General features: G+C 40.9%; 1 pseudogene; it reads left to right on the forward strand.

Moving 5' to 3' along the window:
• Nucleotides 1–14,170: 14,170 nt before the first annotated feature.
• The window catches only part of LOC108787021, a 110,373-nt pseudogene continuing 99,330 nt past the window's right edge, over nt 14,171–25,213 (forward strand).

A 25,213-nucleotide genomic window follows, 5' to 3' on the forward strand; every position in this document is an offset into this window, starting at 1 on the left:
GGGGGGGGGTAGGCGGGGTGCAAAGTGACATTGGAACCTTCAGCTAATCGAGCTTACAGACCGATAGCATAAAAGATATATTTGGATAATCTGACTTTTATGCTACTTTTATTTTGGCTTAATATGAAAGAAGTCAGAGCTGCAAATAAAAACGTTCTATGTCTTCAATATCAGACAAAAGCAATGTGACTCATTATTATGGGCTTAGGAAACTGGTGCCTGTTACTGCCTGAAGCCAGTCGGCAACTTGAAAAGAACTGTACAAGGCAGCTGGTTCGGTCAGCAGCACCGAGGATATAATGTGCAGTGTTTAAACTGAGCTTTTTTTTTATTTCTGAGGCAAAGTAGCTTAGATTGTTCAAAGACATATTATGAAACAGCAGACCATTTAATTCCATCTGTATTGGTGTACATGCTATGTGTGCATTGCATACATACCTTGAAATGTATTAACCTAGGGAACATACATTTCTTTTTACTTACCTATATAGTGCACACATATTCTGCAGTGCTTTGTAGAAAAACATTAAGCCATTCTTTTCAGTCCTTTCACCAATGTTATAACAGAGCAGCATTATCTCTTATTCTTGTAGATTATTGGTGTTTGATTTTACTTGCATTCTCTCCCTGTCAGATCACAAGTGTCAGTCTGAGAATCAGGATGTTAGGCCATCTTGTCTCCTGTCTGAGCTCGGTGATGACAGCTGACAACCTAAAAATGGTCTTATAACAAATATGCTGTCAGTGTTACATAACAGTAAATGCAGGGCTCGTTGACAGGCAGAAGACCTGCCTTGATGCCTTTCTACCTGAAACTGGGCTGACATTTATGTTGTCATAGTTAGGGAATGAAAGGAGGGAATAACTGCACATACACCTATCCATTAAGCCTCATTCACATTGGAATCGGCCCGCACGTACAGCTCCGTGCTGCGTGCAGGGCCGTACCGAGCAGCTCCAGGGAAGGACAGGTGATGCGTGTGATTAGTACGCAGCCCCTGTCCTTCTCTATGGGACACAAACGCAGACAGGATCCATCCAGTCAGTGTACGAGTACGCTCACCCTCATGGACATGCAGGGCAGGTGAGCGTAGGGGGGTGTAGTCCCATAGAGAAGGACGTGGGCTGCGTACTAATCACACGCAGTATCTGTCCTTCCCGGGGAGCTGCTTGGTAGGCCCTGCACGCAGCACGGAGCTGTACGTGCGGGCCGATTCCAGTTTGAATGAAGGCTTAAAGGTCTAAGGATGCAGATTCTGTCAAGTGTCCAATTTTGATTGTAACAGTATAAGATCTGGATTATAATGGCCACAGCAGCCTTTTATTATTAAATCTATGAAAAACATTGCATACCGAGTAGCTATAAATCACTGTATACTTAATTATTATAATTGCAGTTCTAAACCAGAGGTAAAAGTCTTTGAAGGCCTACATGGTATCAAAACAAAAATGTGTGCTGCCCTCCATAACACAGGCCTTCCGGCCGCGCCGCGCTGTCCTGAAGACTTACTCTAATGGTAATTGCAGACACAACAAACCATTCACATTTTTTCAAAGAAATATGTGGGTTGAGTATTGATGAGCAAATAGGTCAAATTTTGGTTTGACCTAATTTCTATAGTGCAAGAAAAAAAATCAACGAACTTGTTGCATTGAAGTTTAGGTGATTTGGTGAACTGTGCTAGGGTTCTGTCTATTTCAGTGGTGGGGTTCACTCATGTTTTTGCCCAAGCCCCCTATTTTCACAGAGATTTATTGAACCTAACAGTCCTTTTAAGAATTAAAATCTGTCAGCAAGCAAGTGACTGATTGCTAGCTCTTGAACAACTAACCCCTTAGGTGCAGTTTAAAAGAAAATTAGTTATTTTCCATATTTTGTTATATCTTTTTTGTGTATTTGAGGGTAGCAGAACATTAGTGGGCTTTTCTTTTAGAGGGTGGTAGTTTAGTGATTGTGTATTTTTGAGGTTGGTGCTGTCTTAATTTAGTGGTGAGGGGGGTCTTTTTTTTCTTTTATTTTGGGGTGACATACAGTAGATGCAGCCGAGTGCTGATAACAAGCCAGAAGGTCCCTCTCCTCTTTAGTCTAGAGCAGTGGTTCTCAACCTGTGTAACCTCGGGACCCACATGTTTCCTTGGTCATTAAGGCGTGACCCAAAAATTATTTCAGTTCTGAAAAAAAGCGCTCATGGTTTCCAAAAAGTATCTCAAATTTTGATTCATCTGGCCAAAGAACAGTTTTCCATTTTGCGACATACCATTTTAAATGAGCTTTGGCCCAGAGAAGACGGCAGTGTTTCTGCATCATGTTGAGATATAACAGAGATGTGCATGATAGATCTTTAACTTTTTAGGATGGCACAGTGAACTGTGTTCACAGACAGTAATTTTTGGAAATGTTCCTGAGCTCATGCAGTGATGTCCATCACAGAATCATGACTGTTTTCAATGCAGTGCCATCTGAGGAACTGAAGAACACATTCTCTGAACCTTTTGATGAGATTATGTACTGTAGATGATGATAGATTTAAGGTCTTTTCTCTGCCCATCTTTACTTCTGAGACACTCTAACTCTCTAAGGGCCCGTTCCGGTGCGATCAAAATAGTGCTTGCAGCATTTTGATTGGACCGCAGCATAATGTGCCTTGCGATCCTGTGCGGTCCTGGGCGTGGCTACGGCCATTCACTTCAATGGCCCGCTAAGCCCCCTCCTGACCCACAAAAAAGTGAGCCGCAATGCGAGGCAGTGCTCTCTGGCCAGAATCGGGCTGGAACGCACTGCATCTGGTGTGAACGGGCCCTAAGATGCTCTTTTTATACCTAGTCATGTTACTGACCTGTTGTCAATTAACCTATTTAGTTGCAAAATGTTTCTCCAGCTCTTCCTTGTTAGTACTGCTTACTTATTTAAAACTTGTTGCTTCCATCAATGTCATTCTCTTTTTATGTAAATTTAACTTTTTTGTAGGTGGGGTTGCAGAAAACATGTAAGGGCAACTACTGTCACTTTAGTATTCTGTAATGCATGGAGGTCAGCAGGAAAGGTAACTATATATATTCTCTTCTACATACGCATATCTTGATTTGCAAAATTTACTGTTTTCTAGTGCTTTTAATGCAGTGCCCTCTGAGTGCCCAAAGATCACGGGCATCCAGTATTGCATTTCGGCCTTGTCCCTTGCGCACAGAGATTTCTCCAGACTCTCTGAGTCTTTTGATGATATTATGTACTGTAGATGATGATATATTTAAAGTCTTTGCAATTTTACATTGAGGGACATTTTACTGACATTGTTTGGCAATTTTTAGACGCAGCTTTTCACAGATTGGAGAAACCTGACTCTTTAACCCCTTCGTGACGGGAGACGTACACTGTACGTCCAGCCACAAAGGGACCAAATGACTTGTCATGTACACTGTACGTGACCAGTTATTTGCTTCTTTAGAGGGCAAGGAATAAAGTGTTTTTTTTAACGTTTTTTTTCTCTTTTTTTATATTTTATTTGTCCTAAGTGAGGCGTTAGACGCACATATGTGATATAAATATGTAGCCCTATCTGTCCTCTAAAAAACAATATATAATATGTGTGGGTGCACTTTGTAAGAAAGTATATTACTGACGTGGAAGAATCACACAGCAAAAATGTCAAAAGTGTGTCAGTCATTTACGAACAGAAACTAAAAACAAGCTCAGTCATGAAGGGGTTAAAGCTGGCCAAACACCTTTTTTACACAATTATCGTTCAATTTTTTTCCTGCCTTTATCGAACGGTCGTTCGATTTCTGCACGACTGCCCCATCATGCACAGACCAATGTGGATTTCAATTATTGTTATCGAGCAATACTAACTGACCAACTTTCGTCGACAGAACGGATTTTCATTTGCGCATGTGCAGTGTTCATGTTGCGATTTGTTTTGTACGAAAACACTAATCCATCGATTTTCATATAATGAGAAAAAAGTTTTCTAGCCTGCCCGTTGCCCAGTTGTACAGTAATTGTGATCGTTCACTTCCCAACAACTGGCCAATTATCGTAGGAAATTATGTTTTCGTTTGGAAATCGAACGATAATTCGCAAGGTGTATGGGCACCTTAAGATGCACTTTTTATACCCAGTCATGTTACTGACCTGTTGCCAATTAACATAATTAGTTGCAAAATGTTCTTCTAGCTCTTCCTTGTTAATACTGCTTACTTATTTAAAATGTGTTGCAGCCATCAATGTAATTCTGTTTTCTGTATATTTTACACAGCGTCCCAACTTTTTTGGAGGTGGGGTTGCAGAAAACATTTAAGGACAACTACTGTTTTCAAAGCCTTTTTATATTCTGCATTTAACGTTTAGTCAGTAAACCATTTATCATTGTGTATAGTTTTTCAGAATACTTTTCAACATAAATAAGCTATTATTTCCCTGCTGTTGTGACAATGAATGAATTTCTGATGATGATAGAGACAGACTCATCCTCTTATCTACAAGAGGTAGAACCCTGCCTCCCTGTGCAGCAAACAGTGCATTTCTTTTAGACTAAAGCTACACAAATAACTTTTGATCATGCAATTGTGTAACCAAAGTAGAGCTCAAGCATCTGCTTTAGAACATATTGTAATAGAAAGAGCTTTGTGGGAAGTTCTCTATTGGATTATCATAGTGATGTGACGGTGAGTAGCTCAGTGCTCCAGGTAGAGTTGGTTTACTAAAGGCAAATAGGCTGTTCACTTTGCAGGGGTGAACAGCCTATTCGCTTAGTCCCCCATGTAGCTCTACCCTTAAACAAAATCTCCTCTTCTTCATGCATTTATGCAACCCCTTGAGCCATTCCCTCTTCCATCCTACACCTTCTATACTGTGGGCCTTTCTTTTCTCCTTAAAGCAGACATTTGCCCTCTTTCACTAAAAATCACATTAGAATGCAGCTCTGCATGCTGATATGAAATCATCTTACATCCATTAGTTAAACAAACATATTTTGCTTTAATTTACAATTATTGTTGTTCTACTTACTGGTTCTCTTTGGCACAAATGATGCATTGTGCCCAAGCATTGCATCCTGGGAAGGTTACATCAGCAGAGCATTGCTGGGAAATCTCATCTGTAATCTCAGGAGATCTCAGGGAAAGGCATTTTCCTCCCCTGAGATTATGTATATGGTCACATGTCCTAGTCACATGTGCCAGAGTTCTAGGAAGTAAAGTGAGATGGATTCATCTGCCCTTAGTAAAAATGGCCACTGTGAGAAGAATGGGGAGGAGAAGAAAAATAGCGTATGCAAAGAATAAGGCCCTGTTCACATGATTTTCAGTTCCTGATCAGGTCCGGATCAGGTGCGGATCTGCAGATGCGGTGCTATGTGTTTTGCCACGATTTGACCGCGTTTTGGCCGAGTTTTTGATGCGTTTCCGGATAAAAAGAGTAGGGCTGTCAGTATTTTAGTTGCATTGCAGTGCGTTTTTGCCGCGTTTTGCGCTTACGGACCATTTCCTGACCATACAAAATGTGACATGCAGTATTTTTTCTGTCGTAACCTGAAGGGACTGCGCACGTGAGAACTGTAGCCCATAAAACACATAGGGATACATTGGGATGCATTTTTAGTGCAGGAGCGTACGGATCAGGACAGCACAGAAAACGGACGTCGTGTGAACAGGCCCTAAAATGCCGGCAATTATCTAGAAGTATGTGTTTGCAGATCGTCATTACCAAACATTTCTAGAGGTGTCTTTGTTGTCATTTTAAAGATATGGGTAAAGTTCCTCTTAAAGTCAGATGTACAGCCTCTGCAGTAACTAAATCAATCAGATGTCTGCATGGGTACACCTGCTTAGCCTTGTTATTTCTGAGCACATGCCTGCTTGATATTGGGAGTCTTAGTGGGGAGTGGGCAATAATGCAACTCTTAAGGTGCCCATACACTGCACGATTCTCGTACGATAATCGTATGCGATCGGGTTTTCGTACGATAATCGAGCAGTGTGAACGGAGACGTGCGACCGTTTCTACTGTACAGTCGCACGTCTTCTGTCGAACCAGCATGTTCGAAAACCAGCCGGGAATCGTACGATTCTCGGCTGGTTAGAACGGTGCTCGGAAGATAAATGCTGAACGGGCCGGTGTGCGCACGCGCACACTGCCCGTTCAGCATTGCGGTCATCGGAAGCCCGCCCCTCAGGGGGGCGGGCTTGCGATGATCGAGAGTGCGATCTGCCTGTCCAAGATAGGCAGATCGTACGTTTTTTTAATCCCTTTACAACCATCGCAAGACTAAAGTCTTGCGATGGTTGTAGAGTGTATGGCCACCTTAACCCTGATCAAAAACTTTGTATCCATAAACACCTACAAATAGTTAAACAGTTTTTCTGCAGATTTTAACTGCTGACTTGTTCAGTATAAAAGTACTTAAATTACTTATGCAAAAAACATGTCGCTTTAATACAATGTTTTATTAGGCTGGCACAGTCGGTATTAAGTACCTTTTTGATCACAAGGCTGATAAGTTGGCTAGGTGGGGCTATCCATTTAGACTTCTGGCCAGATCTACTACAGGGCACCACCATTCTGGCTTAAAGCAAAAGTAAGACCCACAATAAAGCGCACGTGGGTGCAAGTATGTATGGTAAAATGGCCTAAGGAGCTTGTTTGAAAAGGCATTTTACAAATAGCATTTAATGATGTAGGGTTTGATGCCACCAACTCTTTCCAATGATGTGGTTATAGACATATGTGACTACTGTAATATGATTTTCCTGGAATACAGCAGGTACCTGTGACACTTGTCTTAATCAAGTCAACTGTTCAGGCTGGCCATTTGTGTTGGATAATTACTAAGGCCTAAAAGGTAATACTATAATGTAGCTTTATGTTTACAGATGTGGTGGCTGCATTAGTTTTCTTTTTTCAGGTTTTTTTTCCCCTTTATCTTCACCTAGTTCATCTGTTCTTGGAGATTCAAGCACAGTGTGCACCTAAACCACCTCACAATATATCACTCAGACTAAACGCACCCTCATATCCTTATAGATAAAATACAGTTAGGTCTAGTATGCATGGTTAGAACAGTCCTTTCATTGATAAATTATACACCGCTGTGTCATCTTCAGTATCTTAATTCTAGAAGTAAAACCCCTGACTGTGCTCTTTGTCTCTAAGAAACGTGGACCTAGCTTTCCTATTTAAAATTGCCCTGCTGATACTCCACCACTTTCAGAGTGGGTGTGGGAAATGGATTCCTATCTTACTTTAATGGGCTACCTCACATAGCCAGAGGGAGCAGCGTGCTCTCCTTGACGGCCTAAATGTAAGTGTGCTGCTCTGGACCCCTGCTTTTTTGTGCCCCCTTTTTTCTCCTTTTGCTTTCCCCACTTAAATCACCCTCCTTATCATTCCCTCCCCATCTCTCTTCTTTACTTTCCTGTATTTTTTCTCTTTCGTTTCTCTTTCTCCATCTCCCACCATATGAGAATGTATATTTTTCTGCATAATGATGGAGAAAGATCATACATGATTTCAATTTTTTTTTATTTGATTCATATGGAAGCTCGTTGTGTAAGAAAAAGACTATAACATATGTGAGATGCATGACTTTATTTACATATCTGTACTGACAGATATTACAGTTCATCACTGTCATATATATAAAGTCTGTTGTGTAGCTGAAACTTTCATTACTTCCTCTTGTGGATTGTTCTGTCAGATGAACATTCGCTATGTCTTTTCTCACACTATGTGAAAATAATAAACTATAGTTAAACATAAAATTGTCCCACTGCTGGCTGATTTTACATTGCTATATCCTCTGTAGTATCTTAATTCTTGTAGTAAAACCCCATCCTGTGGTCTTTGTGTCCTAGCCTTGCCAATTAAAGCTGTCCTACCTCTAATTTGACACTCTTATATTATCTATTGTCTGTAGAACGCCTAGCTGTGCTCTTTGTCTCTAAAAAAATTAGGCTTAGCCTTGCTATTAACAAATGTACTGCTGATAGCCAATTTTGCACTACTGTCTTTTAATTCTTGTAGGAAAACCCCTCCCTGTACTCTTTGTCTCTAGTACATTTTGGCCAATTCACCTTCATTATAAATGTCCTGCTGCTGGTTAATTTTACACTGCTATATCAACTGTGGTTGAAATAAGTTCCTTATAGTGTTGCCTGCCCTGTATGACAGGCTGTATGAATCAATTCACTAACTTAGCCAATTTCAACCAACTTGTACATTGGCTTTCTTTTAAAAGGCATTCTTTTAGCCTGTGAAAACCATCTTTGTAAGACCTTACTTGTCTACTTACTCATCCATCTAATATTACACTTGGGCTAGGCACGACATTGGACAAGTAAAAGCTTGAAATATTTACTTCTATTATAGTTAATAAGTCTATGGTCCATCCATGCTCTGTTAAGTCAAGCTGTAAAGAGCAGGGCCAAATGCAAACACTGCATTACCAGTTTGAAATATGTCAAAACAGTGCATTAGAGTACAAGCGTATTTATTCTCTGAAAGGCATTATAGAAATGGTAACCCACTTTACTGGCTATTTATAAAGCTAAAGCCTACAATCAGTTAGGTCAATACAAATAGATCCTCTAATATCTCGATGTGAATGGACACTTACTTATATAGCAAGCCTTATTTTCTTTTTACTGAGCTTCTGCATTTGGACTTTTGTAGAGCACTACAGAAATGCCTTGTGACGCTGCACAGAGCAGTAGAGTAAGGATATAATGGATTTTGATAACGTACCTACATGAGATGTGACTAAATCTTCATGTGCAGCTCCACATTTCAATCATAAAGGCAAAGAAAAAAAGGCTAGCTTGAGGAAATCACTCTATATTCCTTATTTTTGATGTATTTCACCTCTCTTTAGAATATCTTCTCACTCTACTGTCTGCAAAAAAATAATTGATAGCTGGAAGACTGTCTTTAGCTTTATTCCCCCAATTAAAGGGTTTTGTACTATACCGATAAATATATGCTGCCTTAAGAGCAGCTATTAAAAGGTACACACATGCAGGATTTCTATCATACCTCAAGGTGAAAAAAGTAGAATGGAACTATAACTAAATTACATACAATAATGATGTACCATATTTAATTTGTCATCTTTAACCACTTGCCATCGTCCCATTGTAAATAAACAGAGGAACGATATGCGCTTGGATCCAGGTCACCTCACATGTAAGTCTTTTTTTTTCCTGCTCGCGCTTGCCCCCTAGGGCACGCACAAGCAGGACACAGTAAAAATGAACCTGCAATGACTGTTACATACAAGCATTCGACCAGCTGTACAACTGATGAGATAGTAGGGAGATCAGCACAATTCCACTGGCTGATCTCCTCTCCGATCACTGAATGCGGAAGTGATGTTACATAGTTACATAGTATTTGAGGTTGAATAAAGACATTAGTCCATCAAGTCAGAATTACATCACTTCTGCTTTTAGCCTGTAATTTCTCCGGCTTCTGTAGCGGGAGAAGAAGCTGATGAAGCAGATCTCTGGACACATCCTTTTGCTATCACATAGGGGCTTGCTATGCCCTTTGTGATAGCAATAAAGTTAGGTGTAAAAAAAAAAAAGTTTAAAAGTTTAAAGTTAAAAAGAATTAAAGTCACATATAAAATAAATACATACACGCACATACAAATGCAAACACGGATCAGGTGTGCCTATGTGCAAAAAAGAGGATTGCGCCACACATGTTACATATCATCTGAACAAGGACCATCATGGCAGGATCACTTGGTATGTTATTGAACTCTGCAGATTTAAAATATTCAAAATTACTTTTAAAATTATATTAGCTTCCTTAAATAAGATTTTAGTAATGAAGGAATTAACCTGCATACTGTTGGGTAGGCAACTTAAGCATGGGATGGCATTGATAGAGAGCATTCCTCGTTTTGCTGGTTGCATATCGGTTATTTCTCACAAACAAATTGATTGCTGGAAGGTGGCTTTTATGGCTTTAGAACCTGTAGTTCTGAGGAGTGCAAGCTGGTAAGGTGAAGCAATGCTGACTGGCAATAGAGTCTGCTGATAAGAATAACAAATTGATCCAATCAGATTTGAAAGTTCACATGGAGCCACGTGGCTAAAATAAAAGATCCGTATCCTTGTACTAAAGCTTTGTGCGGTCCAGGTCCTTGTGGGGTCGTGTCCTTTTAAGTAAAGCTGGCCATTCACTAATAGACTTTTTCCTTCAGGCTGCGGGCCAAACAAAAAAAATTGAACACAATCAGCATCCACGCTAAACAGCATTGATGGGGTAATCCCCCCTGCCGGGTAATTGTAGTCTGACAGTAGTGGATGTGACATTCGCTCATGCTGGAAGAGGGAGTGCTGCGGAGCTATTTGCATTGTTTGTTCGCTTTTCACTGTGGTTTCTATCCTACATGGACACACCTTTCCTGTGACTATTTTCATTCTATAATATTGCACAGCATGCCCGCAACTGACACCAAGCATGCACAACACCTGATATCAATAGATATGTTATATACAGGGTCTAATATCAGAAATCTGAATAATCAAATTTCTTGCAAAGTTGAGTCAGCGCAGCCTGCAACACAACATGGCAGAAAAAGTAAGTGGATAACTGTGAAAGATCAAAAGAGCGACTTAAGTGGATTCTGAAAATAGGGTAATAGATGGAGTTCTCTTATAACAGGTCAACAGCTTGATTAGGTCAACGGCTTTGATTTTTTATAAAATGTAGAAATCACTTATAGGAGGTAAATAGAGGTTCACCAGAATGCTGATTGTTGTAAAATGGCTATTGTTTTCTTTCTGTTTTAACCTCAATGTCTAATGGAAGTGAAGATGGTTTTTAACTTACAAATTCTCAGTAAATTACCTTTTCTGATGATTCTTTCCTAAGATAGTACAAAGAGTAGAGATGATGTGCAAAGTAAAGACCATTGAGAGACCCGTTTTGTTTAGTTCTATTTAATTACTAAAGTTTGTACATCACTGCTGCTCTTTGTACTGTCTTAGGGCAAGATTATATGGGGGGCAATTAAATCACATGCAGTATGAGAGGCTTATAACATGCTTTACTAGGGATACACCGATACTGTTTTTTCGAGTATGAATACTGATATTTATATTTCGGGTATTCGCCGATACAGAGTACCAATACCGGTAGTTCCACTAGCATGGACCCAGCTTCCCCTGCAATCAGGAAGCCGGGCAGCATGTCATTACATTACATGCAAATCTGATCTTGATTGCCCAGGAAGCCGGCTTCCCAGCCAATCAGCATCGAGCCGGCTTCCTGGCCAATCAGGAAGCCAGGAGGCGGGTCATTGCCATGCTGTTTGGCCGGATCTATACTGATTGGCCGGCTGTTTGGCTGGGAAGCCGGCTCCATGTTCCCTCGCGGCAGTACCGGTATCATGGACGGAATCAGAGAATTTGGGCGGGTACGAGTACTCAGCACCGATACTAGTATTGGTATCGGTGCATCCCTATGTTTTACCATAATTTCTTAGGTGCATTTCATTGCTATTTTGTTAATTTCCAATTAGTTGACTTGAATGGAAACATTGCAACTTAAACTTTAGCACGCATAACATTTTAAAAAACGCACTGCAACACATTGGTTTGGTGGGTGCGGACCCCATTGATGTGAGTGAATTGAACTGAAAAGACTGGAAGATCAGTTGGCCAGCTGACACCGAAGCGTATTGTGCACATTGGAGTTGTGGTTGAGTGTGCGTCTATGCTCATGCATTTGAGTGCATAGTCCACTGCGTGTTTGTGTATTGTGTCTAATCCCATTGCTGTGTGGTCTTCAGCTATACACCTTGCTGTGACCTAATCTGTGTCCCATTAATGTGTTGCTTCTGACCCAGCTATTGTTCTCAACCTGTCTTTAGATTACAGTTTTGCCTCTAGGCCTGAACTTTTGATCCTTAATTGCTGATTCTGACTTGACCCTACTTCTGCTTGTCAACTTTGTACCTTGGTGTCCACAAGCTACAGCTTGTTTCATAGTATTGTCTCCACCTGCTGGTTCCTCATCATCTGTTCCAGTCAGCGACCTGCTAACAGCCGCATCCTGCCTTGTGGCCTTACTTCCACAAGCTACAGCTCTGGGGTTCTTAATCCCCTATCTTCCTAGATGAACGGAGATAGCCTCCCCATAGCAATCTCCTATCAGGTACGTTACACATTCAGTTTACCATTGGTTTAAAGCAAAACAGAAAGCACGGACTCATATCCGGTATGAATGAGCCCTTAATGAATAAGCTAGCTATTGCAAATAGAAATGAGAAAATCATGGAAATTAAATTCCACCAGTCCTTCAGCAGAGTGGAGTCCACTGCTTGCTTTGCTGGTTTGCATATTAGGGAACCATTAAAAAGTGTTCCAGTGTCAGGAAGATCAAGGCAGCCCACATAGCACGGTTTCCTGCGTGAGCATTTGTGCATGCATGTATGCACAGAATTGGACAATTCCATGCTCGTCTTACAGCGTGGGGGTGCATGCGCTCTCATTGTGAAAAAGTGGCCCTAAGCAGGCTTTTTATGGCTGAGACCTGCAGGACTTCAGTACTGAGAGATACTTAGCTATACTCTGGGACTTGCAATTCTGAATCTGATCCTGATCTTCTGTTACTGACCTGGCTTATTCCTTGACTCTTTTGTGGCTTACCTCAGTTTCTTTCCTGCTCCTGTGTTAATTTCAGCTAGTTTTCTGACTACGATAATTGCCTGTCACCTTGGTACCATTCTCTCCATAGTTGCTGACCTGGCCCATCTTTGCCTGCTGTGTTGGTACGCTATTACCCGACTGTTGCTAACCCTGGCTTTTTCCAGGACTCTTCTTGCTTGTGACCTGCATCCTCTGTCACCCCCAGCCAGGGCAGGTGCAAGTATTTTTGCCTACACAGCGAAGGTGCTTTTTTACACCCCCTGATGCCCTCAGGTGGCTTTTGATTCTGTCTGTAGAGTCGCAGCAGGCAGAGGAACATCGAGGGGAGGAATCAGAAGAGGAGCAGCTGTTGCACCTCAATGATGGCCCATTCGCACCATCCACAGTTCCATGGCATGAACACACTGGACTGCTTAATCCTCATTCTTGGGTAGGAGCGGGTGTAGTGGTGCTATTCATTTCAATGGCACCGCAAGCACGCCTTCCGCCCGCAGTGCGATCAAATGCACTGGAATGCATGGTACCACAATGTCCTGCATTCCAGTGCGATTGCAAAAAATAGTGCATGCAATCACACCTCGCTGGAATGCAGCGCATTGCGATACCACGCATTCCAGTGCAGTTAATTACACTGCGGGTGGGAGGCGTGCTTGCGGTGCCATTGAACTGAATGGCACTATCACAACCCCTCCCACCCCAAAACATGGGAGAAGTGGTTCAGTGCGTTCATGCCCCAGGACTATCAGATGAACACACTGGATGGTGTGAATGCTAAAAAGGTATTTTCTTGGAACCTGGTTTAGTGGGTATGGAACGTCCTGTGGCATTAAAATGCCCAAACGGTCGTATTGGCTTCTTTTTTTTTAAGGGGGTGGATATTGGAGGGTGAGTAATAATGTTAACTAGTAATGAGAATGTTGAGGATGTGTTTCTATTGGAAATATAGAATATGAGAGTACAGTATGTGTTTAATTAACCACTTCTAGCGGGTTCACTTAAATACACGTCATCCGCAAGTGGTTCTTGGAATCATTTTAAACAGCCGACGATGGCTCTTCAATCAGAGAGAAATCAGCAGGCTTCTAGCCGCTGATCTCTCCTCCGATCACTGGACCTGGAAGTGATGTGTACTACATCACTTCCAGTGTCACTGTGCACATTCTCTGGCTTTTTTGCGGTTTCATGGGCGCATGCAATTTTAAGACTTGGTCTCCATATACCTGACATGGGGTGCAACTAGCATTTTTTAATTCTACAGGACCTCTGCTTTCAGAAAATATATAATTGTTTGGGGGTTTGAAGCCAAAAATTTAGATTTTATCATGTGTGCAAATATCAAATAATTGCTCGGGGCGGCAAGTGGTTAAAAAGTGAAACATTAATTATTCCTAAATAAAATGTAGTTCAGTTATCCAAAATGAAATGCATGTGGATAGGATTAGGTGAAAGAAATCCACCATTTGGGTGGGCTGTGAGATATGCAAATTGGTTGTTGGAGTGTAAAGTCGGACTGTGGGCGAGATGTGGAATAATCATGGTGGTTTTGATGGTGGCTATGGTGGCGGTATAGGTGGTGGAGAGTATATGCAATCATCAGGAGGCTTTAGGTTCCCTGCACCTACACAGGGAGGAAAAAAACTAGGTCCATTACACAGCATATTGTTCCCTGTACAGTTTCTCAGCTGCTCTCTGCCACCCAAATTGATAGACTCTTCAAGATAGGAGAAGTGGAATTGTCTCAAGTTACAATAGTTAGCATAGTGAGACATGCAGAAAAAGCAGCAACCAACATCTTATATAAAGCAGATGACATGACTGCAGCACCCATGGATGTCAGACAATGGGTGGATACTAATGAAGCAAGCTGTGAAAATGTAGTTGTGCCTCCTGGAAGTTATGTGAAAGTGTCAGGTCACCCTCGTTCCTTTCAGAATAAGAAGAGTGTAGTTGCTTTTAAGATTGCTCCAATTGAAGACATGAACGAGTTTTTGTCACACATGTTAGAAGTTGTTCATTCTCATATGAGTCTCAATGCTCAGCCTGGAGGTGATGGGTCTTCTGTGTCCAGGGCCGCCGTCAGGGGGGTATGGCCGATACTCATGTAAAGGCCCGGGCAGCCTCCGGGGCCCGCCCGGGACCCATACATGAGTATCAGCCACATTTATAACATAAATCGCTTATTTACAGTCCAGCATTTCTTCATTTTTTTTATAATCACCACTATTCTGTATTAATTTATAATGATTATACAGGAATGCAGAATACCACCAGCGATGGAGGAGGTGCGGCGGGGCTGGAGAGGCTGTCACTAGTCCAGCAGAATGTACTGCAGGATTAGTGGTATTCTGCATTAATGTGTAATCATTATAGAGCAATGCAGAATAGCAGCAACTATGCAGGGCTACAAGTCCCAGAAATGCATTATATTTTTAATTAGGTATGCACCAGTCTGTGCCAATACTGGGCAGTTTCACAAGTATTCATACTCGTGAAAATGCCCCGATACTAAACGCAGATACCGGTGTTCTGTCTAGAATACCAACGTAATCGAATTTGCCGGCCTCAGCATCTGCGCTTGTGCACAGACCAGTATGATCGAGGAAACCTTGATCCGTCTGTGTGCAAACGCAGATACTGGGTTGGCGTTCTCGACAGAACACCGGCACTAAATTGTTAAACTCAAGCGGCTGCCTGAGGTGCCGCGCTTGCTGGGGACCTCGGCAGCCTTCCTGTTAACCACACAGTTTCGCACAGCCCTTCATAGTTTCTTGCCCTGAAGGTTCTAGTTACGCCACTGAATTCCAGCAATACATTATACAGAGCTGCAGCGGCGGATCCAGAGACTGATGTGACTGTGGGGGGGACATTAGAGTGTAAGCTTCTCTGTACACAGTTTCTCTGGAGGAAACGATATGCATACAAATGGACTGACACCCCATCAGAGCCAGATTTTACATTTTATAGCTGTAAAGGAAATTAAGGAATGTGCTTTGAAGAACTGAAGGCTAGACTGCATGTGATGAATGTGAATACCAAATCAAACAAGCTTTGGAATTTCTCAGCGATGAAGGTCACATTAATTCCACTGTGGATGATGGCCATTATAAGTCAATGGATGGTGATTGGTAATTCACATGGGAGCCAAGAAAGCACAAACCTGAGAGATGTTATGGCTGATTATGTGGACAGACTACAGCAGCGGGTCATTGCTGCCATTTGTGTTACTTATAGCTAGCTATGCATAGTATATAGTCAATCACTTTTAGTACATAAAGATTCACATATAATTACATATGAACCCTGGGAGTGGATTTTGCAGAAATATATAGCTTATATTGATCTATCTGGACTATGTCCACCCAAAATTACCAGTTAATTTTAGGTTGAATAGTTAAGATTATTTATGCTATTCCAATTCTGGCATCTTTAGCAGCAGAATATAATAGAAATCAGCTCCACTTTATATCTGCCAATTGTGAGCGTTGTTCATAAACTGGCTGAATGGAGTGAATGACATTGCCCACTGTAAAAACAGCTATTTACTAGAAGCTCACCATGTTTAATAAATGTTATAGTATGGTTCCATTTAAACTAGTTTCTTACTCAACTTATCTGAGTACCATGTGTACGTAGCCATACTGGTATTGTGTGCTACATTCTGCATTTAGATTTGGAACCACCTTTAATGTTTAATTCTCTTTTGTGCACGTGCATTTGGAAGGATGGCACTCAGCTGTTTTGTAATAGGACTTTTTTTTTCTACATTCTGTAGTTTCAGTCTAGCTTTTGTTACTTCAAAATATATGTAAATAAAACAAGTAAAATGTATATGGGTGATATGACTAATTAAGGCTTTTCTATTCAAAAATAAAAAAATATGCAAAGTGTGCTTTACAGTGTAGAAACCTTTTATAGTAACATTCTCTCTCTTTTATTTACTTAGATATACTGTATAATCACTTCACACAGTGCATATGAATAAAGAATTGGGCGCTATGACTTTAAGAGGCATGCAAAGGCATTTTGGGCACACAATGTGGATTTATTCTATTTGTGACTAATGAGAAATATTTTAAATAAAAGTTTTGATTTTTTTTCATGTTATATACTAGGTAGGGTGACTGGCTGCCCAGAAGAGTGGTCTTCCTGGTTTTGGGACCTTCTGAATACTTGGAAATGGCTGGGGTGAAAAACCGAAGTTATTTTCAGCGCAAATTGGGCTTATCTGCCGTGAGTTCTAATTTGCACAAACTGGTTCACAAATTGCTTAATGTACACTCAGGGCCGGACTGGCCATAGGGCAAACCGGGCACTTGCCCGGTGGGCCGGGCCAGGCCGGACACAATCAACCTGATTGTGTTCGGGCCGGTCCGCTAAGCCGATGGCCGCATCTGTGCAGAGCAGTGTCTACTGTGTGGTAGCAAGCAGAGCCGGCACTACCACACAGTAGACACTAGAGGGCGCTGGTGGGGGAGGCCAGAGAAACACCTCCTCCCCAGCTCTCTCTACTCTGTGCTCTTTCCGGAGCTTGCTGGTGCTGTTTCAGCAGCCTGCACTGTCCCGGTACCGAGATATTAACATATGAATGGGCCGCGGTAATTTGCATAGCAATACGCCGTGACCCATTCATATGTAAATATCGCGGCTCATTCATATAGCTGTCACTTGTAAATTGGGGGGGAAAACGTGGGGTCCCCCCTAAAATTCCCAACTAGACCCTTGACCCGAGCACAGGCCTGGCAGCGCCCCCCTTCCTGCGATACCAGGCCACATGCCCTCCGCACTGGGAGCGTGCTTTTCCAGGGTCGCGGATAGGGACAAGGGCCTCTTCCCCACAAGCCCTGGGGCGTTGGCTGTGGGGGTGCGGGTAGGGGGCTTATTCACATCAGGGCACCCAGAGTGAATGAGTAAAGAGTACTTGTACCCCTACCCATTTAGTAAAGGATTAAATCAAATTGTAAAAAAGAGGCCAGATCTTTTATTTGGAAAAAAAAAACCAAAATGGATCCACGGACCTAATACAGAGCTAATCACGATGTTTAGCATTGTCCACGACGGGGACGACTCGACGAAATAAAAAATAAACAATAAAAAATAAATAGAATTTTTTTTTTTAAAACAACGACCGCCGTCCCGTCTGCTTGTGACGAACTCCGCCACATAATGTAATTTTGACAGATGTCAGCAATATATAAACAATTGGGCGGAGCTAGCGGTGACAGTTAGCTCCGCCCACTTGTTTACATTTGTACTGCATCTGACATGTGAACCATGATTGGACAAAGTCATCATGACTTTGCCCAATCATGGCTCTTACAGAGTACTGGGCCCTGATTGGGCAAAGTCCTGCACCTGACCTGTGGTCAGGTGCAAGGCATTAGCCAATCAGGGCTTCACAAGGTGTCACCGAACACACGAACTGCTGATGTTTGAAACATTGAGCCCATGCCTATTCACAGTGTGTGTGTCTAAAGCAAGTGGAAATCTTCCCAGTGGAGTAAAAAACAGCAAAATCTGATAGAGGTTCTAATTAGAGATGAGCAAACTGGCCTGGGTTTGGTTCATGAATCATTCTTCAAACCCATTGTAAAGTCTGATGATTACAAACTTGAATCGAACCCCAATAAAATCTATGTAAGGCAATTCTTGAAAATCAATTATGGCCATTTTCAAGTCTAATAGGCAAGGGGTAGACAATCAAAGAGAATGGGGGGCTGGGTACTGCCGTGGGGGACATACTGACATACTGATATCACTGCAAAATAAACATGTAAATAGTGTAATACCCTACAGTGAGGAGCTCGCCCTCCTCTTTATGCAACTTTAAGAGGGACATGGCCAAAACACCATTCCTTCAATTACATGCGTGGAAGATGCTATATGTAGTTTTATGAAACAGTACAATTCTTATGTCTAACGTCAGTGGTATCATATTCTGGCATTACATATTTAGCATGAGTAATTGATTATTTTAAATTCTGCATTTAGCTTGGCCTTTTTTTAGATAGTTGTGGCTGTGACACCTAATTTAAAAAAATATATAAATTCTGTTTTTATTATCAAGAAAGGTTTTACAGAAATAAAAACATACATACAAACATAATCCAAAAAAGCAAGTAACAAGGTCATACAGTAAGCAAAGTCATATTTAACTTCACAACATGAGATGTTGTCATTGCCCGGTATAATCAGACGAATACCCAATACACCATCCTGCCCTATACCTGGGGGATTGAGACCTTTAAAGCTAAACTGAGACCGAACACTGAAGTATGTCATGTGATGGAGAGGTATTTGCATCACAGTTCTGGCCGTCTTGGCATATATTCCCATGAACGCCCGGCAACTCATTATGGCAGGTATGAGATAAGGAGCGTAGGGGGATGACAACATAGAAAAAGAAGGGGAAGAGGGGAGGGGTGGGGGAGGAAGCAAGAAAAAGAATAAGCAGATGGAAAGAGGTTTTCTCACTCAGGCCATAGATCTCAGCTGCTCACCAATTGCCGGTATTCAACCGAATCGAGGAATTTAGCCCAGTAGAACCTTGTGGAGGAAAATCTAGACATCGTTCCCTTTATTGAGCTAGTGAGATCCTCCATATGTTTACTGTCATTTACCCGTTGAAGCCACTGTCAGATGGTGACTGCTTCCACAAAAAGGGAACACAAGCCGTCGCTGCATTTACTAAGTGGATTAGGATAGACCTATTTTTTTTTATCAAACTGTCATGGGCCTGAATTTAGTGCAAGTAGCAGGCATCAATGATCTAAGGTTATAGTAAAGTTCACACTTAAAAAAAACTAAAGCTCTGAACTTTGTATCAGTGGACAGTGGCAAAACAGTAAAATAGTTTAGCTTGAGATCTTCCTTTTTGTAGTACTACACTGTATTGTAGTAAAGGTTCAATAAAATATCAAAACAGAGCACAAAAACACTTCAAAACTACAACCCCCACACTCCAGAGATGAGGTATGTGCATTTTTGTTAGAAACAACAATTACACCCTAAAATAAAAATTAGAGTTTATTATTTCAGAGACAACATCTAGAAATTTGATTTGCTGTATATTATGTAAGCAGTTTTATTAGGCCACAATTGAAGAGGGAGAAATTAGTTAGGTTTTATAAAATTGTGTTATTTCTGAGAAAGAAAAAACAGGAAATATTGTACATGTTCTATGCAAACTATTTCAGCCTTTTTACTAAGCCACAATTCCAGAGGCAGAGTGGCCAGTTTCATCATGAAATAAAAATGAAAGTGTACTATTTCAGATACAACTGTCATAAATATTGCACAGACTCCATGCACAATAAGTCAACAGCTTCAGTAGGCAGCAGTTTCAGAGGGAGACAGAAGTCAGCTTTGAATCCTGAAATTAAAAATAGAGAGTACTATTTCACAAAAAAGCCAGCAAAATATTGTTTTGACTCTATGCACAGTATTTAAGTAGTTTTACTAGGCTGTATTTTGAAAAAAAGAGGCATCAGGCTGCATATAATGAAAAACATTGAAGTGTAATTATTTTACATAAAAGCCAGCAAAATATTGTACTTACTCCATATATAGTATTTAAGCACTTTTACTAGGCTGCATTTTGGAAAGGAGTGACACAATGCCGCTTTGAATCAAGGAATCAACTTTAGAGTGTATTAGTTCACAGAAAAACAGACAAATATTTTACTAACTACATATACAGTATTTTAACACTTTTACTAGGCCACATTTCAAAAAGGAGAGACAACAGGCAGCTTTTAATTTTAAAAAATCAACAATGTGTAATTTAAAAAATCCATAAAATAGTGTACCGACTCCATATACAAAATTTAAGTACATTTACTTGGCCAGAGTTTAAAAAGAAGATACATCAGGCAGCTTTTAATCAGAAATCAACATTAGAGTACATTATTTTACAGAAAAAAAGCCAATAAAATATTGTACTGACTCCATACTGTACACTGTGTTTAAGCACTTTTACTAAGCTGCATTTTAAAAATAGAGGCTCCAGGCAGCATCTGTCCGGGAACAAAAATTAGAGTGTAATTATTTCACAGAAAAGACAACAAAATATGGCATTGACTTCCTGCACAGTATTTAAGCAGTTTTACTAGGCCGCATTTTGAAAAAGAGACACCAGGCAATTTTAATCAAGAAATCAAAACTATAGTGTCATTTTTTGCACAGAAAATAAAATCCAAAATATTTAATTGACTTTATACACTTTTACTATGTCAGCACCTTGTCAGACATCCCATACTATCGCTTGATGCAGCATGTTGCAGCATATACAGATAGAGGATCTTGTGGTGTGGGGGGAGAGGTGGAAAGGGAGGAGCAAGGCGAAGGAGTGTGATTCTACTGTATGCAGTCTGCGTGCAAACGCATGTTTTGAACACCTGGAAGTTGATCAAGCAGATCTTTAGAACTTTAAAGTTGGAGATTTTGGTTTCCGAGACGCCTTGTATCTTAACTGACACAAGATTACTTACAGAAATGTGGGACTCTTCTTTACAAACTAGACCACACAAATTGGTCTTCCATATGGGTTTCCTGCTTGCTCCAGCCTGAACAACAACCAGCATATGTGAATTTGCCAAAAAAGTCTTCAGTGCTTTAAAGATCGACTATCAGATGTCACAGTTGACTAGCAGGTGAGTTGTTACTTGTAGTTCTACAGGTATATATAGACATTTTACCCCTGGTTCTGCAGGCATGCAGGGCTGTGCTGTTGCTTGTAGTTCTCCAGGCATGTGCTCTGCACCACCAGTCTGGCAGCTTTAGGCATTGGTGGACCTCTCCTGCTGTTTCTTATGCTTCTCAGCCAATCAGTACAGTCTGCTTGTGGCCAATTCTGTGGATCCTCCCTTTTGGCTGACTCTATTTAAACCCAGGGCAGCGAAAAGCACACTGCCCGAGCACCGCTTTCCTAAGCTACTAGATGCCGAGCCCCATGTTTGCTATTGAACCAGAACTTCTTGAAGTTTATCCATGTACTGACCTTTTGCTTGTCACTGGAAATCCTTGTCTTCAGTCTTCCCTGAACTTTGACTTGTCCTTTGAAATCCCAGTCTTCAGTCTGTTCCTACCCTTTGGATATTCCCCAGAAATCCCAGTCTTCTGTCTGACCCTATGCTTTAGATTGTCCCTGGAAGTCCTGGTCATCTGTCTATCCCTGGCCTTTGTCTTGTCCGTTGTATGTGTGTCTGCAACCTGTCCAGAACTCTGGCCTTATCAACCATAGTTGGCTGTTAGGTGAGTTAGGCGAGATTGTGACCTGGGGTCAGCAGACAGCCAAGTCCATCTCCACCATCAGGAGCTCTGGTTAACACCGGCTGACCCTTAGATTCCACATCCAGGGGGGCCCCATGCCACCTACCTAGCATTACAGCACCCTGTCTAGTACCTTGACCTATCAGCTTAATCTGTCTTCCGCTGCCTCATTCAGTTCCCCTGCTCTGTTCCCTGCTAGTACTCCAGCTCTGGGAGTTGTCACCCTACACTGCTTGCAACCTTTTCTCTAGGTGTGCCTGCCATGTAGCAGGAGGGTCCACATGCCTGATTCCAGTTTAGTGAGTTCATGACTGTGTCACTTTATGAGGCTTTTGAAACATACAGTAGGTGTTTCACTAACAATTACATGTCTTCTGGTTGTTGCCTTTGTATCTGGATGCAGAATTAGGTAACTCTTTTGAGACTAACTGTAGTCGACAAATATACCCTCCATAGCACAAGAATCCAATGTTGTATGTTTTTCTTTAGGAATATGAATGTATACTTGGCTTCCAAACATTGTGATGTGTTTCAGTTCAGGGTTACTTTTATTCTATAGGTCATATGGAGTTTTCTCTGTTTTTCAGGTATGTGGTTTTGGAGATAGCAGGCTTTAATAATTGCCTCTCCCTAGTATGGTGTTGGCATATCCATTTCCAGGGTCAGACTGGCACACTGCAGCACTGGAGGATACTCCAATGGGCCCCTAGTATGAAGGGCAAAAATGGCCTTAAACCACTTTGTGGGGTGCCTGTCCTGTATCGTGTCCTAGCAACTAGGAGGCAGAGCTGTATGCCTACTAGTTGCTATTAGACACCAACAGCGTGAGGTTCACAGTGATGTGATATGTAGCAACTCATAGGATGTAGATGGAAAATACATACAGCATTTTTGATATCTGTGTTAGATGTGAGTGCACCAAAGCCTTAGCAAAACCAAAGCATCATTAAAAAGGAAATATAAAACAGATGCCAGATTTCTATCAGCTTTGTCATTAAGCAAATAACCTGAAGGAAATGACAAGTGATGAATACAGAAATAAGAACCAGGCTCCTTTATGGGAACAATTCCTAATGGAGACAATCAAAGGTTCCTTTTATTCAACCGGTCTGGTACACTTCATTGACTGCATGAGTCAATTTTTTGTTACTGGCATGCTCATCTGTAGCTAGATTCTTTATAGCTTCATGATTTCTGTGAGGACACTGCAAGGTGTGGATACAGTCCAAATGTTTTTCCTCATTGGCAGTATTAACCACTTCACTGCACTTCAGACAATAGAATTCAACTGTGATTTTTCATTTAGCCAGTATGTGGTTTCCTTTTGTGATGATAATAAAGCTGTTCCCTCTGAATGTCCCTGCATATTATTTCTTGGTGAGCTTCTTCACTGAAGGCAGTTTGCTTTTAAATTACCTGTCTTTTTGCACATAAAACATTAACAGGTTTCATGCTCCATATTACGATAATTAATAGCAAAAATGTGTTGCGCTAAACCCAAACTGTAGTGCTATATAAGTGAATTGTAATGTCCAAAAATATTTAAAAATATCGTCTTAAAGTTACGTTGTAAAGGTTTATAATGAGTTATTATGAGCTAACCAAAAAATAAAGTTGAAAGATATAAAGTGTGAATCGTGCTTTAACAATCTATAAAAGGACAATAAAGGTCATAATCCCACAAAGTCTCCTTTCAGTGAATATTGTCCTAAGTGACATTCCTCAAATACCCCCAAAGTGTTTTCCTTGTGATTTCTAAGTCCACAGTTCACCATCCACAAAAGTGCCCAAATATCCTGTGTATACAACCCATAACTTTCTCTTCACACCACTGTGCACAAAAACAGACCGCACTCACCGTATCTACAGTGCTACCCCAACTAAGGGATAAGCCTTAAGCATTTTACAACCCCGTTGGTTATGATTCTTTCCAGCTATGCTCCCGCTTAGAAGGACATGCTTTTAACAGTCTCTCCTTTCCTCACCTCTTCTGAAGAGCTTACCGACCAAGCTCAAACAAAAACCTCTGGAAGAAGTTGTTGTGATGAAATGCGTAACAAGTGTCATATAGCTGTCTGGGAGACCACGCAGTAGCAGTGCTGCTATATAAAAGTATTTTACATCTTCTCCTATAGAATGCAGACTTTCCACTATTATAAGGTAACTTAAAATACATGCATGTGCTGACCTTTCATCAGCGTAGTCTAGTATAGCTTTCTATCTTTTTCAGTTTACTGATAACATTTACTCTCTCATGTGCTTTCTTTTGGCCCTCACACATTTGTTTTGCAGTTTAAAACTTGAATATGTGTACAGTTTGATTTTAATAATTGCTCAAGGATATATACTATAAAGTACTGCATATATATAGTTCTACAAAGTATTATATAGTACTCTGAGCTTTTTGATCTTTCTCTGTCCAGTCATTTCTAGGTGGGTTTGGTCTGGGCTATCTTAGACCATGCTATTGTATACCATGTACCCTATTAGTAATTTAATTTTAAAATTAGAGGACTGGTACTTCGGGTTTGTTAGATTAGCAAATAAAAACGTTGATAAAAGAATTCCCTCATATATGCTTTCTGGCCTTTTTCTTTTTCAAAGTCTGTTTTGCTCTAACTCTGACCTGTATCTGCAGAAGTATTTAGTAGTTTGGCTATAGCTGGGCCTATAACTTGATTAAAAGCTACTGCAGATATGACCCTTGCTAGTAAACATTTTGCTGGACACATAGCCAAGTCCTTATTTTATTGGAAAACAACAGTAACACAGAGACAGGAAATTACATCATAACCATGTAGTTCCACTAGGAAGAACATTACATTATACAAGAACACTACAACCTAGTGGCAGATGGGGTAATCACAGTATAATACTGTATATGAAAATGGTTGTTGCACATATGGCTTGTATAAAGAGCATGCTAACATATACACTGTGTATAAGTAAGAATAGTTGTCCTTATTTTAATTTCAGAAGACCTTTCTGGCTCACATGAAAATTATAATTTCTGGAAGTCTTATTTTTCACAGCACAAAAATGTTTACTGGTAAGTTAATGTTTTAGGCTTCATTGGAAGGTTTCCTGTCTGATAAACCTGGAGAGAAAGGTTTTATATGTAGCACACTAGTACTAGGTGTTGGCTTTGCTAAGTATGCAGGTACAGCTCCTACCTAAACTTGGTGGCACCCCCGAAAATCCCATTATACAGTAAGCCAGGCAATGAAAAAACAGCAGCTTTACTCAGTGGTAGCTGCACGCTGAAAATAAGAAAACTGGTTAATGCAAT

Source organism: Nanorana parkeri, unplaced genomic scaffold, assembly GCF_000935625.1.
Source record: "Nanorana parkeri isolate BGI_ZX_2015 unplaced genomic scaffold, ASM93562v1 scaffold238, whole genome shotgun sequence".
Lineage (NCBI taxonomy): Eukaryota > Metazoa > Chordata > Amphibia > Anura > Dicroglossidae > Nanorana > Nanorana parkeri.